At 36.8% G+C, this 20586-nt stretch overlaps 1 protein-coding gene across 4 annotated transcripts in view; it reads left to right on the top strand.

Moving 5' to 3' along the window:
- The window catches only part of Fhit (fragile histidine triad diadenosine triphosphatase), a 1290154-nt gene that overhangs the window by 823813 nt on the left and 445755 nt on the right, over positions 1–20586 (top strand). The window lies entirely within an intron of this gene.

Genomic DNA, 20586 nt, shown 5'->3' with positions numbered 1-20586 from the left:
GAAGGTTCTGGGAAGTAAACTTGCCATTGAAAATTGAAAGGAGCCATGGCATGCTTGCAGGAGAGGCACATATTTAAAGTAGAAGTCAATGATAAACCATGTTGTTTCAGTGAGGGTGATATAACCCCCATGCAAAGTGAAAATGAGGTTGTTAGAAACACTTCTTATTCTTTTCATGTATGAAGCATACATACTAAAAAGATGTACAGGAAATCTATACTATTAAGGAAAAATGTTTAGAAAGAATCCTTTGGGAGAATAATAATGACAAAAAGATGAACAAACCACAGACTAGGGGAAGAAATCTTGTTTCTTCAAAATTTCCTTGGAAATTTCTCAAGTGGCCCATGACACACACACACACACACACACACACACACACACACACACACACACACACACCTTTGGAGCATTGGAAAATAGCTGAATAAAGGAGAAAGGGGGCACTATAGTCAGTGTTAGCAGGGACTTCTAAATGACCCACTTGCGATGTTGTGTGGCTTTATAATAATTTTATTAACCTAATATTTATGAATAGATTTGTTGCTGTTATGATAGTAGGGTTGACAACTCATAGTTGTAAAGTGTGGTGGTGTTAGAGAGGTTTTCAGTGTGGATTAAATAACTCCTATGGTAATCTCCTGCTGTGATAGTTTTTAAAGCTCAAGGTTTTTCTGGCCACTAGGTTTTCTTTTCTATGTATGATGTATGCCAAGTTTTGGCAGAAAGGCTTGTTCAGTGAGTGTGTGGCTAAATGCATTGAAGTCCCTTGATCAGTTGGATCTGTCAGTCCCTGGTTTTTATTTTGTTCCTTTGTTGTGCCTGTACACAAGTCAAATACATTTTCTTACAAGGCTATCACTACTAGTTGACTAGTCTTTTGAGAACATTTTCTCCCAAGAATTTAAGGACTGGTGAGCAAGTGTAAATGGACGTTTGTGGAGAAGACCTATATGGCAAATATGTATCTTCCTTCCTTTGATGCATACTCTGGAAGTTGATAGCATATGACTTATTGATAGTATTAGCCAACCACCTAAAGACATAACAAGTAGAATTTCAACACACATAATGATTGCAAAGAAAAATATGTAGGATAATTGGAAGTTTTGCCGCAATAAATCTAAAATGTCTCTAATTAAACAAAACAAAAACCTTTCACTTTCTCCAGACCAGTTTTTTTTTTGAAGCCTATAAATTATTCATATGTGTTAGTTGAGATTGTAAATGAAGAACATGTTGTAGGATGTATTTAAGCTAAGCACTTTAACTATACACACAATTTACATAAAACAAAACAAACACATTTTAAATATGCATGCATCGAATATGGTTAAAGTATGCAGTGATACAGCAAGTTGTGGTAGAGCTCTATCACTTCAGGAAAAATTCCTCTACACCCCTTTGCATTCAAACTTCTGTTAGCTTCCCTGACCTGGAGGCACCCATCCACTTATCTGCTTCCTATCACTATGGATTAGCTTTGTCTTTTCTAGAAGTTTGTGTAAATAAAACCATCTTCCACTAGCCTTTTTCTGTCTCTTTTCTTGGTTCATTATTCCAGTTGCATCTATTGGTAGTTTGTTCCTTTTCCCTGATGTGAACAACTGTTGTATGATGAATTTGTTTAGTCCTTTGGTAATTGACCTTTGGGTTGGTTCTGCTTTATGGTTATTATGAAGGCAAATGTAATAGCTCTTATATACAAATCTATTTGGAGAGTGTGTTTGCGTTCTCTTGAGTAAATGCTCAAAAGTAGAAGTACTTAGTCACATGATATATTTATAATTAACTTTATAAGATGTTGTCAGCTGTTTCCAAAATGGTTATATTAATTTATGCTCCCCCAGCAACATGTAACAGTTCCAATTTCTGCCTATCTTGCAAACTTAGATACTGCAGATGTAAAAAGGGTTTTATTTGGGCCTTAGGAATGATAATTTGGGGACACGGGTTCAATAGCTCTGAATTAGTGCCATGAGGAAGAGAACTGAGTAAACTATTGACTGAAAAGGGTTCATTTTTAATTGCTTTCTCTGTCTTACTACTGAGTTGAAAAAATGATTATTTTGGCTATCAGTCCTGCATCAGATAAATGTGTTACTCATATTTTTTGCAGGCTCTGATTTGATTTTTTATTAACAATGCCTTTCAAAGAACTAAAGTTTTTTTTTTAAATTTCTGTCAAATCTAAGTCAATTTTTTTCTTTTCCTTTTAATACATTATATGTTCTGAAAAATTTTTGCCTAACTCAAGTTGTGAAGTTTTCTTCTATAAGTTTTTTAAAGCATACTATTTCTGCTGTAATTAATTTTGAGTTATCTTCTTGGTGTTGATAGGCTGCCATGATGACTGAGGTTTATTCCTTTTGCTTAAGGATGGCTACTTTAGTAGGGCTGTTTGTGAGGAGGAAGAGGAGTAGCAGCTATACTTAAATTGCTTTGCCATCTTTGTTGTAATTATTAACATTAAAGATGTGGGTCCATTCTATTTTCTGTTTTATTGATCCAGATATTAATCCTTCCAACTGGAGCCATATTGTCTTTAATTTTTTAGCCCTTAAGTAAAGTATTGTTTAATACAATTACTTCAAAAGCCTTTAGACTCAGGTGTCCCCAACACATAAATTCCTATGTGCCCTTCCTTCCTTCCTTCCTTCCTTCCTTCCTTCCTTCCTTCCTTCCTTCCTTCCTTCCTTCCTTCCTTCCGTTCCTTCCTCCCTTATCTTCCTTATGTTCCTTCCTCCCTTATCTTCCTTCCTTCTTTCTCTCCTTTTTTTCTATGTATATTTATTTTTCTTTTTTTCATCATCATGTAATAGTATGTGTATGTCATACTATAATCATTATAAAGGCATATTACTAAAGAAAACTGTTGCATTGAACTCAATTTAACTTTTAATTTGCCATTTTTCTCATCTTTCATCGAAGAATATCTGGCATGTTTGTCTTGAAGTTTGTTTCTTTTACATGTGTTTCTCCTGCAAACCAATAGTCTCTGTATATGAGTAGCCTGACTGCCTTACCAACAATTACCACCTGTTAGTGAAATACACTTCTAATTAGGAAGAGTCATGTCTGTGATTATTGCATTGTATTTTGTTGATCTTAACAGTCACACGTTCTCATACTTAGAATCTCTGCAATTTGTATATTCCTAATACTTGATGCCATTTTAGATATGATGGGATATAGAATACATGTATATCTTTTGTTTTTCATTCTTAGGTCTCATGGACATGGGGAGGGGGGTACTATGATGATTTTATTAGAATCTATTAAGGTTCTATTTGCAAGAATGTTGTGTTAAGTCTAAAGCACTAAGTCTCATGTTTCTTTCCGACTTGGTAATCTGTTCATTTGTTAAAAGTTTTCAAGCTTCTCAATAATAGTTAATATGCCAAGCTTCTTTACGGAGAAGAAAAATAGCTCCTATATTTTACGCTTTGTCTCTCCTGACACCACATTTTATTTTGTTAGGGGAGAGACAAGTCTCCTGCAGTGGCAGTAATCCAGTTACTGGGGTTTTTAAAAATATCTCACTGTGTTACCCACTAGTGTGCGGTAGTCATCATATTTAATTGGCACATCCAAATGTGTGAACCCAGCCTCCTATACCTTCAAGTTCTCTAGAGCCAGTGGGTTGCTTTTACTAGGTTTTCCTGAAGGATGCTACATTTTCTTTCTTCCAAGTCACTTGCCTTGGTTGGGTGCTTAGCATCCAAACTTGAGTACTCATGGATTGTTAAAGATGTTTTGAAGATCAACCTTACCTTAAAGCTAACCCTTTCTTACTTTCTGGCTACTGAAGAGCTTTCACCTGTGATTATTTCACTTTGTTCTTTACATTTGGATGCTCCTGAAGGGAATCCACTGATTAGTCCCCAAAGAATGGATATAACCATCACCCGACCCAGCCTCTTGTCTTGCCTCCCCAGGAAGTCTTTTCTCATCTTCCCATTGCCTCAAGGTGAGATTCAGATTCCCAGAATTGGTATAAGAGGTCTGACCCCTTTTCTACTTTTTGCCTCACTTCCAGATTTCAATTTAAGCTGGGTACCCTTTCTAAGAACTGTTGCTCCTCCTTAGCAACAGTTCTTGAGGAGACATTATTGCAGTATGATTTTGAGTTGAGCTACTTACTATCTGCAAGACCCTGGGAAAGTTAATTAACCTCTCTGAGGCTGTGTTACATTTTATGTTAAGTAGATATAATAACAGTACTTAGCTCCTGGAGTTACTGTAAGGAATTAGTGAAGTAATGAATGTAAATTACTTAGCTCAGTTCCTGCATATTTTTAAGGTATTCCCTTCTTTAAGAAAAAAAATAAGCAGACCATTATTATTTGCAGTTTTCATCACTTAAACTCTGTCTAGCCTGTCCTCAGAATGTTCTGATATTTTACAGCAGCCCTCCCCCTCTCCTCTTCAGCTCATCTTCATCCTCACAACTTAATCTTTAGTTTGAATTTCAAAGCTTTAATCAGGATTCTGTAGATTTCTGTTGAACAATTTGCATCTATACTACATAGCCCCTCCTTTCTAAGTCTCAGCCATATTTGTGGAAAGAATGAGTGAAAATTAGTGTCCCATTTCAGTAGTCTTGCTTTTCAACTATCTTACGGGTGAGAGGGAGGGTCTGTCCTTATTTCTTCCTATTTCTGCAGCCTCTTCTTCCAGGAACACCTGGAATCACTACAGTGATTCCTGTGTGGTTCTGAAGATCACTTTTAAGTGAGAACAGGGATAAAAAACACAGCCTTCGATGAAATACATCAAGTTTGGACTTGTTTTTTCTACTGATGGGGTATAGGAAGTACTGCCACCATATGTGACACTTTGGACTTTCAGCAAATAGCAGAAACATGAAGGTCACTCTTACCTTCATCTGGCCCTTTTCACCTGAAGCAGGTCATTAGACCCTCATTCTAGAAATGCTCTTCCTATACTGGGAGGAAGGGACCATTCCTACCTCTCAAGACACAAGGAGCAGAAAAGAACATGAGAAAATAAGCCTTTCTAAAATTTCCTCTTTTATTTTTGTTACCGTGAGATGATACTTTCATCCAATCACACTTCTCCGTGACTGTCCTTGTCTCTATCAAACCTAGCATTAAATATTCACAGGTTCTCTTAATTCTTTTTGTTTTATTTCTATAGGAAGGCATCTGTGTCATGTGAAACTCATTAAATAAGCATAGGTTTTCTCTTGTTCATCTATCATCTGTTGCAGTGAGCTCAACCCTGAGTCCAGCTATGGGTGGAGGCAAGATGATTTGTTTTCACCTGCGGTCCTTTTACCATGGATGGCCCACAGTAATAACAGCAGGAAGCAGCATGGAACTCCGTGCACCTCTCAAAAGTGGGCAGTGCCCACTTTTGTGGAAGGCATAATTCAGGGAGCAATTAAGGTATCTGCTTTCAGAGTATGGCAGTAAGGGGAACACTCACTAATATAAAACTTAAAAGAAAGGAAAGGAGAATCGAGTTTCAGGTAACTGGGTTTTAGTTGTTTTTTTTTTTTTTTTGGCCAGTCCTGGGGCTTGGACTCAGGGCCTGAGCACTGTCCCTGGCTTCTTCCCGCTCAAGGCTAGCACTCTGCCACTTGAGCCACAGCGCCGCTTCTGGCCGTTTTCTGTATATGTGGTGCTGGGGAATTGAACCTAGGGCCTCGTGTATCCGAGGCAGACACTCTTGCCACTAGGCTATATCCCCAGCCACGGTAACAGGGTTTTAGGAAAGCAGAGGAGTCCTGATAAAGTATAGAAGTGAGATCATACAGAGGTGTGAGGTGGATTTGTAATCCACCCCAGAATTTGGGGAAGCTGAAGTTCAGTGTTTGTCACTTAGCTAGTATTCATTGTGCTCAGGTTTGCAAAGCCACCAGTTATATGCATCACCTTCCTGGAAAGTAAGTTTTACTGTACTATTTGGAGGTAGAGAGAGAATATTTCTCATCAGTGTCCAAGATGAGTTTTTATGCTGTGGGTACAAAATCTACATACATTATATAGATAAATATAAGTCTTCAAAAAAATAGCTACTCATAAAACTCTACCTTGTCCCCTACTGAAATAAATGTTGATTCTCTCCCATGCAACCTATGTTCCTTGGAACTGGCTTACTTCACTTAATATATTTTTTCCAAGTCTTTCCATTTTCCCACAAATGGTACAATAATACCTTTCTTTCAGGAGGCAGACAATAGATGGAAAGTGGGTAATGGGTGGACCAGTACATTTGGAAGGGAAGTAGTTCTGATGTTTTTTACTACCTGAGAGTCTAAAACAAGTATACATTCTGAAATAACTAGCACAGTAGAGTTTGATGGTTCCAAACATATAAAAATAATACTTGAAGAATTAGAAATCCCAATTAATCCCAACTTATTAAAGGTACTTACACATAGTAAGGCACACAAGAGAAGTCCTTGTTATTGTCTAGCTTTTTAAACACCAGGTGTTTTTTTTTGTGTGTGTATGTGTATGTGTGCATTACATGCACATATGATAGGCAACATGATGTTATAAGTGCACATGCACATATACATACAACACACATAGAGAAAGAGAGTAAAACGATCCCTTTCATGGAATGAATGATATGGTGTCATTTCACCATCCTTACCTCAAACGCTGTTAATTTGTAAACAAATAGTAAACAAATAGTGAAACAAATAGTGAAAATTTGACTTAGACATTATTTCAGAGTTGTGAAACCTTGTTAAAGTTGAAAAAAATAGCACATACAACAACCATATATTCACAAAGGTACTGAATCATCTAGAGGATAGGGTTGAAAAAGAAATGTGCGTTCCAGGGTTTAAAAATCAAAAGCACAGGAGTAGGGAATTTAGGAGGCTTGATGAAGACGAGAGACACAAGAAATGAGGTGCCCCGTGCTACAGTGCAATTAAAACAGGAGAAGGCTTAGAAAAAGCACCTGTTCTTCATTTTTCTAAGTTTAGTTATTAGTGACTTTGAAGAGGTTTGGGATGAGAGTAAGAGAGTGGAGAAGAAAGGAGTTGAGAAAGAGCTGTGTGGTGGGGAATTTCATAAGCTCCCACCTTAAAATCATCACACTTAGCGGTCAAGGTGCTCCACTTTTAGAATCCGTGAAGATTTTAGCACACTAAAAAGCACACATTGAAAGTGTGTTCCTTGGAGAATGAATTTCCTTTCAAAGACAGGACATAAATCACCCACAGCATTTGCCATGTATCCAAGGTGGGAATGATTTTTTTTTTTTTTAATGAATAGTCACCTGGAGGCTACTCTTGTTTCTTTGGGGGTGCATACCTTTTCCTTTTCTTTACAAAAATATAAAGACAACTGCTTAAAATTTTGATGGGGATATTCGCAAACAAAATTGAGATTTGGAGCATCTTTTGAAAAACAAGCTCTATTAGATCCATGCAAGACCGGGCTCCACAAAGCTGAGAGGCCACCGTTATCACTGCTGGATGGGAGCTCCTCCATTTCCCGCTGGTCCTTGTTACCCTTCAAACATGTCTCCTTTACTAGTTTATGTCCCCTGCTGCCACTGCTCTATGCTGCACAGTTATTGTCCCAAGTTTGGAGTTGTTTCAGTGTGTTTTGATGTTTAAACCCTGGAAAACCCCTTTCCCCCAGGTAGAAAGAATTGAAATGTATTCCCACAGCTCATTACACTCTCATAAGGTGAGACAGAGTTGTTTACACCTCACTGAGAAAAACAAATATATCATATCTATTAAATGCATTAACTTTATGGGAAAGCTAGGCAGGAGGAGAATTCTCATGACTCTCCTTCTAACCTAAATCAGAAGGAAAAGTTATTATAATTCTCCCATCTGTTCGAGTTTTTCAAGCCATTTTGGTAAACTTAAAGCTAATGTAAAATACATGCCTTAGCACTAATTAACTGAAAAAATCTGTTTCATTCTTTTCAGATAATGAAAAAAATATGTCAAGGATATGATTTCTTACAGAAAATGTAATTTATGGCACTCGGGCCTTTAAACCACTCTTGTGTTGTGCTCATGAACACAGCCATAAGAATAACAAACAGTCACATCAAATATTCCCATTAGGAAAATCCCCAGACCACAAGCTTTAGACATTTACAATTGTAATTTAGATTCCCATTGCCACTTCAAGATTACTGTCCTTTCTGGCTGATATAGGTTTTTGTATTGATTTGGGGGGAGGAGATTAGATTGGAAAGTAGAACATGGGGAGTATCTGTAAGGCCAGTATTGATTTAATGTCCAAGTCCAAATATCACATGATGACTCCAGACCTAATTAATTGAAATATATGCTATTTCAGTATGTTTATATGAAATATCATTGGCTAGTGCCTTTTCAAACCCTTTTTGCTTTTTTAATGGTATAGCAATAAATAGATTTCATTTCTTTGCAAATTTTCCTAATACTCTCAGCCTTCTAAACTTGCCTACATGATTCTTTTGCCCCAGTTCTCTTGTTCCTGCTGTGACTTTAATGTATGTCACCTCCAAATTATCTTGGTAAAAACATAAGCTTGATTGCAAAGGTACAAAAAGTGTTAACAATTGTAAATTATGTAATAGAGTAAGATCTAGACCCTAAAAACTGAGAGTCTCTCCCACCTATCTTTCCGGTTGCATTTTTCAGTGTCCCCTGTCATGAAGAGTAAATTTGCCTGGCACAAAGGTACTGTCTCATCCTGCTCTGCATGGGGCATTGTGATTCTTGGTAGTTGTTTTCTGGATTACCTAATCTATCCTGAAAAGTCAAGCAGGTAGTCAAATGATGAGAGCAGAGTGTGTGTGTGTGTGTGTGTGTGTGTGTGTGTGTGTGTGTGTGTGTGTGTGTGTGCGTGCATGCAAGAAAGAGAGAGAGCACACGAGAGATAGAGAGAAAACAGAGCAAAATGTTACAAATAGAAAACATTGCTCCTGAAGATATAGCATATTTGATGGCATTAAGATGGTATTAGAATTCTATTACTTTTCAGGAATAGCTGATGGTGATTTTCCTTCGTTGTCTCCACAATTAATAGTCACCATGGAATGTTGGGCAGTGGATTTCTGGAAATCATATGGATGAACATTACATCGTCTGTGACCTAGGAAGCTCACTGGATTGGGGAAACTAAAGAAGAAAGGGATTGCAAATGGTGACCACCATTTTGTCTATTATTGCCAACTAATTGTCACTTTGAATATACAGAGTAATCCTTTGTTTCCTTTGACATCACTCAACTGTGATGTTCATAACAGTTCTTGATAACTGAAAACAGGCTGAAATACCCTTCAGCTATGTGCTTTCTTATTTTCAGAATATCTAGTATAACATGGTGACTCTTCCTTTTCTGGCATTTATTGGTGACATGCCATTGGTAGCCTTCATTATAAATAAAATTTGTATTATTTATGATAAGCCTTTATTGGTAATAGTTATTTGAACTTGCTATATTGAGAGTAGAAGGGGACTATAAGCTTAAAAACATGTGCACTTAAGAACAGTTCAAAGTCTTATGCTCCTGTAGATGTGCCTTGTGGAGTTCTAGACTACATATTCACGAGGCAACATTCTCTATCTTTTATTCATTCATTAACCATTTCCCAGGTGCAGTGCTAGCTGTTGTACAGAATAGTATTTCTATCCTAGGAAGTTTCCAAACTGTATCAAATGTGAAAATTTGGAGCTAAAGGGATCCTTAAGGTCATCTGTCTTCACCATCCAGAGCAAATGAATGCTTTGTAAAATACATGTGGTCTTTAATCCCCACAATTTTTGATTCATTAGAATAAACATTATTTTCTGTGATCTGATTCATCTTTCTAATTATGTAACATATCTAACACGGCACCTTAAACAAGGTTCCTATTGCAAAAATATTTTGGATGAATACACTAATGGGCTTGCATTCAAATGTTGTCATACATCTGATGATTACATTTGCTCCATATGGACATACCTGGCACTTGTGGTGCTCATGAATGAAAGTCTGTGTTTACTTTAGTTGGTAATGTTTGGAAAATGTTTTCCAATGTCAGTTTGGATTTTGGCCTTTGTAGATGTGTGTTAGGTTAACTTATTAGACTTGAAGATATCACTGTCTGCTTCCTATTATTATAGAGTCTAGAGCAAAACAGCTGTATCAGTCCCCCATACTTTATTGGGTTTATCATGTCTTTCACATATCTGCAACTCACAAGTACTTATGGATTGAAGAAGTAGCAGGGCTTTGAAAAAAATGACAAGCCGTGACCCAGAGGCTGGTAAAGGATAAGATCAGTGCAAAGCTTTCTCTAACTAGAAAAGCCTGTAAATAGATAAAGATGGCTTTGGACACACATGTGAGATACCTGAATTATGTCTTCTTATGATCTAGATGAAATCAGTATGACCACCATAATAGACAAATTTCAACATTTTAGCACAATTTGATTTGTAAGATTTTTGAATCTAAGAAATAGGGTTGTCACATTGAGATTCCATCTCACCCCAGCAAGAATGTCATATATCAAGAAAACTAATAATAACAATTGTTGGAGGGGATGTGGCCAAAAGGGAACCCTACTTCATTGTTGGTGGGAATGTAAACTGGTTCAGCCACTCTGGCAAGCAGTATGGAGATTCCTCAGAAGGCTAAATATAGAACACCCCTATGACCCAGCAGCCCCACTTTTGGGTATCTATCCAAAAGACCACAAACAAAATCACAGTAATGCCACCAGCACAACAATGTTCATCGCAGCACAATTTGTCATAGCGAGAATCTGGAACCAACCCAGATGCCCCTCAGTAGACAAATGGATCAGGAAAATGTGGTACATATACACAATGGAATTTTATGCCTCTATCAGAAAGAATGACATTGTTCCATTTGTAAGGAAATGGAAGGACTTGGAAAAAGTCATACTAAGTGAAGTGAGCCAGACCCAAAGAAACATGGACTCTATGGTCTCCCTTATTGGGAATAATTAGTACAGGTTTAGGCAAGTCATAGCAGAGCATCACAAGGCCCAATAGCTATACCCTTATGAACACATAAGAGGATGCTAAGTGAAATGAACTCCATGTTATGGAAACAATTGTTATATCACAGTTGTAACTACTTTCAATGTCCTATGTGTATCTGTAGCTTCTATTATTGATGATGTTCTTGTATCACATTCCTGTGGTTGTACCTACACTATCTCTGTATCTTATCTGAGTATATTGGTAACCGTATTTACTGGTATTGGAAGTAGGAAATTCAAAGGGAATACCAAATTTGAGAGACACAGGGTAAAAAAAGAGAAACAACTACAAAAGCAATACGTGCAAAACTCTTTGGTGTAAGTGAACTGAACACCTCCGGGGGCGGGGGGAAGGAAAAGGGGGGGGGGAGGGAGGGGGATATGAGGGACAAGGTAACAAACAGTACAAGAAATGTATCCAATGCCTAACATATGAAATTGTAACCTTTCTGTACATCAGTTTGATAATAAAAATTTGAAGAAAAAAAAAAAGAAATAGGGTTGTCAAATGTTAGTCTTTCACTCACAAACTGGCTAATTGTAGACCAGGGAACTAAAAACCGTTCTTTGTAATATCTCTCACCCACCCTCACCTCCTGCCCTCTCCCTCCTTCCCCCCTTCCCTCTCCCCACTTCCCTTCTCTTTCCTCTCTTCCTTGCTCCCTTCTTTCTCGTTAACTCTCTCTCTCTCCCTCTTCCTTCTTCCTCTTCTCCCACTCTCTCCAGCTCTACCCTCACTCCTTCTCTCCCCCCACCCCATAACTCCCTGGGTGGTTGATTGCATGCTAGCATTCAGTTAAGTTTTCACTTCATAATGGTTCTGTCACTCACTCTGTCTTGCTTTTGCAGAGGGCACCTAGGCCATGAAAATGTGATCCTGCTACTCTCAGGAATGTGTATTCAGGATGTGCTATGACCTAACATTTCAAAGATTTTGGTTATTTTTTGTATGGGTATGCTATTCTTTGTTGCTAGAATTAAAAGCAATTAGAAAAGCTTAGTCCAATGAAAGATGACTTCTCTATTGAATGAAACTTAGACGTATGCCTGTATAAAATCCACAAGTAAAAAATAGGATTTGCTTCTGTGAAGATATGCCACATAGATAAACAATGTTGAGTCTGAATGCTCATTGTTTAGGTTTTGATCACTCAGATAAATTGACAATTTCCCAAAAGGCTCTGGGTTGGGGGACTACAGAAGCTGATTGAGGCAACTTACTTGGAAGTTGCTATACGCATCCAAGTTCATCACTCAGCAGACTATGAAACCATCCTCAGCCTCCTTGAAAATTGGGTGGTCTTTATTTCCCTACTCTAAACGAATGTACCCTGGAGTGGTGGGTAATTGCCAAGCCTGAAGAAGAAAATTGCAATAAAAATGAAATGAAGAAAATTACTTAATTACAATGTAGTAACTCCAGAAATGTTCAAGACAAATGAGAAAATTCAGCGGAGCACTTAAATGTCACTGTAATTTAGCCCCATGCCCTAGAAATTCTAAATTGTAATTGACCCTAATTATGTAAATACCCACTGGTGAGAAAGATCTGTTTTTAGGAAGCTTTACTGCTGCCGAACTTTGCTGACAAGTCACTCATGACTTCAACAGATGTCTTATATTTTTTTGGCCGAGGGGGGTCCTTAGGTACTAACTTTCCTCTCCATTCAGCAGCAAATGACACAGTGCTCTTGGAGTATCAGGATGGGAAGTAAATAAATGAACTCCTTTAGTCACTGTTCATGCTATTTTTATCTTACCTGTTAATCTGCTAGGAAAACTCCTCTAGCAAGGAAAAAAAGTGACTTAATTCTCACTTGAGCAGACAACTAAATATATTAGCTTGGAAACTTTGAAAGTACTATGACAGATTTGATCATTAGGTATGACTTGCATGGCATGCATTCTGGCTTTCCTCTCTTCCTTTCTATCTCCTTCCCTGCCCACCATCCTGGCATGCATGTGTGTGTATGTGTTTATGTGTGTTGGCCATCTTTCCTTAATGTAGTACCTACTGCTCACTATCCAGAAAATTCAGCAACCATAGCCCTAAAATGGTCCTTCACAGCTCTGGACCTTCCTTATTTCTCCATTCAGGTCAAGCTGGAAAAGGAAAAGCCTCTTCGTATAGCTATGGAACAAAAATTTTACATTCTGGTTAGTTCACCTTTAGTTTCTTGCCCATCCCTGAGCTAATAAAAAATAGACAGTGAGCCAGGCACAATCGCAGCATTGAGGTGGTAGAGGAAGCAGGAAGATCTTGAGTTAAGACCAGTCTGGACTGTTATAATCCAATCTCTAAAATAACAAAATCCCCAAACCCCTCAAATACCACAATCACCCTCAATACCACCAAAACAAAATGGAAGGTAGGATAGGATTATGACTGCTGGGGTTATGGAGCTGTCACTGGCCTCATAACCTGCACGACGGGTTTTGAGGGGAAGGGGAATATACCATCTTCAAGAGAAGAGTAAGTACTGTAGATACTGAGAGTTGAAAGATTTACTTGAAGAGGAAAATATTTTATCTTCTCAAGTTTTTTTAGTAAGAGACTTTACCCCGAACTTTTTCTTTAGGAAACTTGGAAACCTTTAGAAAGTTTCAAAGAATAGAAAACGAGCCTTTTGTAGAGGAGGTATAAGATCCTTTCAACTTTCCTAGCATTTGAGTGGGTAAGGTAGCACTTGAGAGAATTTAATTGACATAACACATATTAATAAGCAAAGAAGGAGACAAAGTGATTTCATGTAAATTTTATACAACACAGTGCTCATCACAAAATACAGACCCAAGAAATGACATTTGGCTGAATAAGGAATGAGTGTGGCAAAATCACTAAAGTCAGTCAAGATGCCAAAGAGTAACTGGAAGGTCTTTAATGAGGTTGGCTTATACAGAACGGTGTCTTAGTGTCCCATCCTTGAAGATGAAAATATTGTTTGCCTTGTGAACAGGAAGGACATCTTCCATGTGGAAGTGTGGTGCCTTACTTTCAGGAAGAAAAAAGGGAGGTCTAGAGAATGCTTCTGTACCTGCTGATTTTAAGAGCTTTTAGCTCAAAATAACCCTTCTGCTAAAGTGGCATATTCTGTCCCCCTTTGTCTGAATATAAACCATTTAGATTGAACAATTGTTAAACATTTTTAGCACCCTATCTTAAGTGGAAGGTTATATCATTTTTCATACCCACTCTTGACAAATTTTCTCAGATTTTCTTCAAATGAAGAGTTTTAAAAGCTCAATCCTTTAGAATTCAAATGGAAAGGAAATGTCATTTCCATAGTTCTGTGTCCTTTACCTGCCTTCCCTCTTTTGTTCTCTTTCTGAATATAGCCAAGAATCATTCTATTTCTCCAACATGCTGTCTCATACACCCTGAAGGAAATAAGATTTAATGCAGAGTAGCATTCCTGTACCAAGGTGAATGCTTCTTATTTAAGAGATCCCCAGTTCATCTCTTAAATGCAATTCCCTGGTAATGTGAAACTTCTGAATTATTTATTATCTCATATTAGATCAAGAATATTATTACTGAGAATAAATTTGTTATCACCCAAAAATCAGCTTTTCAAAATTTCTCATTCTAAAGAATAAACCAAGGAGTAGAGTTTTTCAACACTAGGGGATGGGGGACAAACTGAAATTGTTTAGAGTGCTTTTTATAGCTAGATATCTTCACAAGCAGAAGAAGCATACAATGAAGAATTCTGTTTTCTAGATGGAATTTTAAGTATTCTCTAGTCCAGTTAAATTCAGCAGTAAAGTAATGAATTCTAAACCTTGTATATTTATTCTTTAACGTGCCATGTTTTCTCTTCTGATGTGGTATTGGTCAAGAATAGAGAATCAGAAACTTTAAGATAACTGCTACTTAAACAGGAATGCCAAAGTAATTGGTTTTATAAACACACAGTTTTATATAAAAAGCCCTGTAAGAATGAATAGCCAGATATTCAAGTTGCACATTCTGTTTGCCTACAGGTGTAATTTCTTCAGAAGATAGCTGACTAGAATTTGAAAATCTGAGTAAAATGTTCATATATTATAAATATATTGTATATATATTACACATATATTGCATGTTCAAATATAAACAAATATAATTTTTATTTTAATTATTTTTCACAAATGAGTCTGTTATCCTTTATATCATGAGTTTTTTTAGTGACCAAAGACTTTTTCCATAGTATAGTAAGTGAAAATAATTTCTCAATGAATTTACAGTGTTCAGTTAATCAATTGTGGAAGAAGCTTGTTAACTTTACTAGCTATTTTACTTTCTCATATATATATGACTTATAAGCAAATGCATTGAATATTGAGTCTGAAATTCAATACTTTGAAGGGATTACTCAATTTTGAGTATTTTTCTAGTCTTTTTGTAAGTTGTCTTTAAGCTATAGGCCTTCTAATAAAACCATGTGCATTGATAGTTAACAATATGTACATTAAAAGATTTTTTTTTGCTGCATTGAAATTATTAGCCTGGAGGAAGTTGAAAGCGAGGCAACATTCAGATAATCTTTGATATAAAATATGTTTTGGTACTGATTCATTGTGGTTATTTTCATTATATTCATTAAATGAAGCTCATGACTTTTTGAATTCATATCCATATTTTCTATCCTAGGGGATCTCACTACTGATATAGGCTGTATTTCTGTCAACGGTAGTGGATTAGTTGCAGTTTTTACCTTTTAATTAAACAGCTGCTGCCGCTAAACACAATTTTGAATTATTTAATAGTCCATATTACTTTAGTCAATGAACACTGCTTGAATTTTTTAATTATATGGAGCCATACATTTTTTATGATGTAGCTTTCCGAAAAATGAGTCGACAGAAGTAATAATTTGTTCTTTTGAGATGTCAGGAATATCTTAGCATATTTTAAAGTAATTATAACTGAAATTAAAAGCCAAGCTGATGAAATACAAGATCTTCCACTTTGAAAAAATATATAGAATTTTAAATAAAAGTGCAATTCAAGATGGTTTCTTTTGTCTTTTTCTCATAAACAGGCAACATGTGTTCAATCTTCTGTCTATAGGACAGTACTGGAGAGGATTCTAAAAGTTACACTTTTTCATGGAGGCCTCATTTCAAAAGCTCAGTGCATTATAATCTGTGGCTTTGGGGCAACAGAATTTGCTTAGGTGATGGTGCCATTGAGAAGCAGAAAATCAGTCTAAAACCTATTTGCTGTTCATCAACATGAATTTTTTGAAGGCTCATGAGTATCTTGTTACATTATTCTGAGTTATATTCAGAAGTATTACCTAAATTCTTATTTTAATAAGTTTAAATGAATAATTCAGTACAAACTTGAAGATTATAGATCCTTTGAAAGTATTTTTAGAAAGTGACCATGCTATAACCTTTCTTTCGTCTTGCTCTTTTCTCTCCTCTCTCTGTCTCTTGCAGTGATGAAGACTGAAGCTAGGATCTCTGGCATCTCTACACCACTAAGCAATATTCTATCCCATTCCCATTCCTTTATGGAAATCCTTTCTGTCTGCATATACGTATATGTGTACACAGGTCTATTCTGTGGGCAAGCCTTTCTTGCTGTTTGGTAGGGTAGAATATGACTTAAAATAATTGAAGTATTGAACACTGGAATGAACAGTTGAAAATATGTCACAATGTATTTGAAGGCTCATCACAACACCTGAACCTCCTGACAATTGCTGTGATCTGGGAAGCTACCTTCAATATCTTGCCTTGACAGGCACTGATACTTTTACCTTCCATCTTTGATTGAGTTTTCTTAAGTGGTGGAAGTAAAGGGGAATGGTATAAGATCTGCTTAAGTTTTTTTTCAACTATGCAAGGCATTTAATAGAGTCTAGATGATGGTAGATGATAGTAACTGTCAGGATTCCTAGAATAAATTATTTCCATCCTCCCCACTGACTCAAGTAGAGTCCATCTAGTCCTATGTGTCTGCTGGAGGTTGACATCTGATCAATTCCTTATCTGACTTACACACACACACAAACACACACACACACACACAAAGTTAAAGTCCATTACAGAACTAGATGTTGGAATAACACTGTAAAACAGTGTAATGTACAGGTTACCTACATACTGTGCAATAGTGTTGATTGTTCCTCATAGTTACAAATATTACTTTACTTGAGATAAAGTTTCAGCTGTTGAACTCATGCTTATGGATTAAATATTTGAAATGACCTCTATCTTCTAAAGGAAGTTAGTTGCTTAGAATAGTAGGGAGGAATTTAGTCAAAAGACATAGCCATGTATTGAACTGAATGATTTTAACCTGTGCTCATGTGACAATCATAGAGTCTGGTTATGCAGAATTGAAGCACTAACTTACTGTTCCCTTAACAGTTCTTTGACATATGTATTTGACAACAGTTCTATGAAGACAAACATTTATTATTGGTGCTAATTGTGTTACTTCTTTCTTTGTCTCTCACTGATAATAAGCTCACAAGAACAGGACCATGACTGTTTTGTTCAGTTGTTGAATGAATGACTGTATTATAATCATCAAGTGTTCTTTTTTTGACCATCCATGGATGCCACTTGCTCAGGGACTTATTCCAGGGAATAAAATGAAAATGTTTAGAGGTAACTCTATGAAACTTTGTGAACAGTAGACCGAAAAGAAAACAGTCCACTTACTTTATCTGCATTGTTAAATATGAGTCTCTCAAATTTTTCAGTTTTTGATTGAACATTGACATCACAGTGAAAAAATAAGAAGGTTAATCAAGGCCATTGTGGTTCAAGTGAAACTATGCCAATTTATCTATTGACTCACAGATCAGTTGGTTAGAGAATAGACCTTTCTTTCTTTCTTTCTTTCTTTCTTTCTTTTTTCTTTCTTTCTTTCTTTCTTTCTTTCTTTCTTTCTTTCTTTCTTTCTTTCTTCCTTCTTTCTTTCTTTCTTTCTTTCTTTCTTTCTTTCTTTCTTTCTAGTATGCTTTTATGCTAACAATAAGTAGAGTAGTGGAACCTGGGGAGGAAGTGTGTGTGTGTGTGTGTGTGTGTGTGTGTGTGTGCGCGCGCGCGCGCGCGCGTGTGTGTATGTGTGTGTAAGTATAAGCTTCACCATATGTTAGTGCTGTCCCAAAGGCCTTTCAGCCGCTATGACTATATTCTATATAACAGCAAGAAGAAAGAGAAATAGGGAAATAGGGCAAAGTCAGTTCTCTTCAGATTGGAATGTGTAGGTTCTATTTCAGGGAGACATTTACCAAGCTAAAAATCAAGAAGACATTTACTGAAGGAAAAATGTTAAGAGATTGAAGTTAACTAATGAGCCAGTTTTTCTGTCAGTTCCTGCTCTGGGCTTGGTATTATTCTCGGTGTTGAAGCTACAGCATTGAAGGAAGCAACATCTTTGACAAGAAAGAGGGAGAACAAGCAACATTAAATAGTTGTTCAAAGGAGTTGCCATTCACTGAAGCAGTTTATGAATACAGCGCATCTTGATTGCTGTCACCGCTTTAAACATTCTCACCTAGCACTTCCAACTCTTCCTTCCCTTATTTATCTTAATTTTAGGTTGTACATTTAATTTTTTGCCTGTTAATGAAGTAGTTTATGTGTATAGTGCATCTCGAACTGTGTCACCTTCTTCATCCTCCCTTTGATTTGCCCTCTACTTAATATTTCTCAGTTCTGTGGTATCTACAATGAATTCTTGTCTGCATTCTCCCTCTTTCTCCCCTTCATCCTTCTATACCTCTTCCTTTGTGCCCACCCAAATTTCTTGCAAATATGTGTTTCCTGATACTTATTTTGTAGGGCTTTCACTTGTCTTTTTAAAGAATTGCATGATTTGTGCTCACTATAGAGCCTTTTAACTTCACTTTACTCATTTGTAACCTCTTGCTTACCACCCAGTGTGTTTACTTATAGATTTATAGGCACATTCTAACTATCACAAATGAGAGAAACAACCTATCTTTCTCTGGATCTACCTTACTTTGCTTAATATAATTTTTTCAAGTCTTTCTATTTCCTTACAATCAGTATATCATTATTCTGATGGTTAAGTATAATTCCATTGTGAATATATGCCACAATTTCCTTCACATCTGTTGAAGGGCATCTGGGATGATTTTATATCTTGCAACAGAAACAACAAACCCTTGAAACTATGATTTGCCTGGTAGTAGTATGTGCTGTGCAAAAATAATTGTGCAGAAGAGTTTGGTGAAAAGGCAAATGACAAAAACAGGTAAAAACTGAGAAACAATTTAGTAGCATAATGCCTGGAGCTTAAATCAAATAAGACATTTGAAGGCTTTTAAATATTGATAATATTAGAAAGGCTCATCTTTAGATAGGAAAAAAATATATCAGAATATTCTATAAAGTTCACCTTTCTTTTGATAACTTTCGTTTTTTGTAAGTAAATTTTTTGTTTCTGAAATAGGGTCCCATTATGTGAGCCAACCTGGCCTGGAACTTGTAATCCTTCTGCCTCAGGATTTCCAGTGTTAGTATTACAATTGTACACTACCATGCCAGTTCCTCTTGTACATTCTTTTTGTTGTTGTTGTTGCCAGTCCTGGGCCTTGAACTCAGAGCCTGAGCACTGTCCCTGGCTTCTTTTTGCTCAAGGCTAGCACTCTGCCAACTTGAGCCACAGTGCCACTTCTGGCCTTTTCTATATATGTGGTGCTGAGGAATACAACCTAGGGATTCATGTATAGGAAGCAAGGACTCTTGCCACTAGGCCATATTCCCAGCCCTCTTGTACACTCTTATTCACAGTTACAAAGGAAGGAAAGAAGGAAGGCAGGAAGGAAGGAAGGAAGGAAGGAAGGAAGGAAGGAAGGAAGGAAGGAAGGAAGGAAAAAAAATGTGAAACAAGGAAATTTAATGTATGCATGTATTTTTTATTTGCTCCACAGTTTTAGTAAGCCCCTCCCAAATACAATCAAGTTTCAAAATAATTAAATACCTTGCTTTTATAGTGGACTTCAGTGCGTTTTCCATTTTCTTAACCAGCAACTGTGATTGATCTTTTGGTTGTTAACCAAACTTCTTTACTTGAAAGGTAGGGAGCACATTAAAATTACTCAGAAATTAGATAAATAACAATAATGAATTATGAAATTACTGTTGATGATAATGATAAAGAGCATAAGATATAATTATAGTAAGCCCACTACTTACTTCCCTCCTCCTCTTCCTCCTCCTCCTCCTCCTCCTCCTCTTCCTCCTCTTCCTCCTCTTCTTCCTCCTCCTCTTTTGCCCATCCTGGGGCCTGAAGTCAGGGCCTCTCTAGGCTCAAGGCTAGTACTCTATAACTTGAATCACAGCACTACTTCTGGATTTTTCTGCATAGTTTGTTGGAGATAAGAGTCTCAAGGACATTTCTGCGCAGGCTGGCTTCAAGCTGTGATCCTCAGATCTCAGCCTCCTGAATAGCTAGGATTACAGGTGTGAGTAACCAGTGCCTGGCCCACTACTTCTTTTATAACAACCCATTTTAATCTTAAAGGTTGAAAATGAAAGCAAGAAACCTAACTCATTCTTAGCTATAAATTCTCTTAGCAAGTTAACAATGCATGTTAGGTGTTAGGAAACAGAGTTATGAGG

Source organism: Perognathus longimembris, chromosome 10, assembly GCF_023159225.1.
Source record: "Perognathus longimembris pacificus isolate PPM17 chromosome 10, ASM2315922v1, whole genome shotgun sequence".
NCBI classification, from domain to species: Eukaryota; Metazoa; Chordata; class Mammalia; order Rodentia; family Heteromyidae; genus Perognathus; species Perognathus longimembris.
This window is presented reverse-complemented; position numbering and strand designations above follow the sequence as displayed.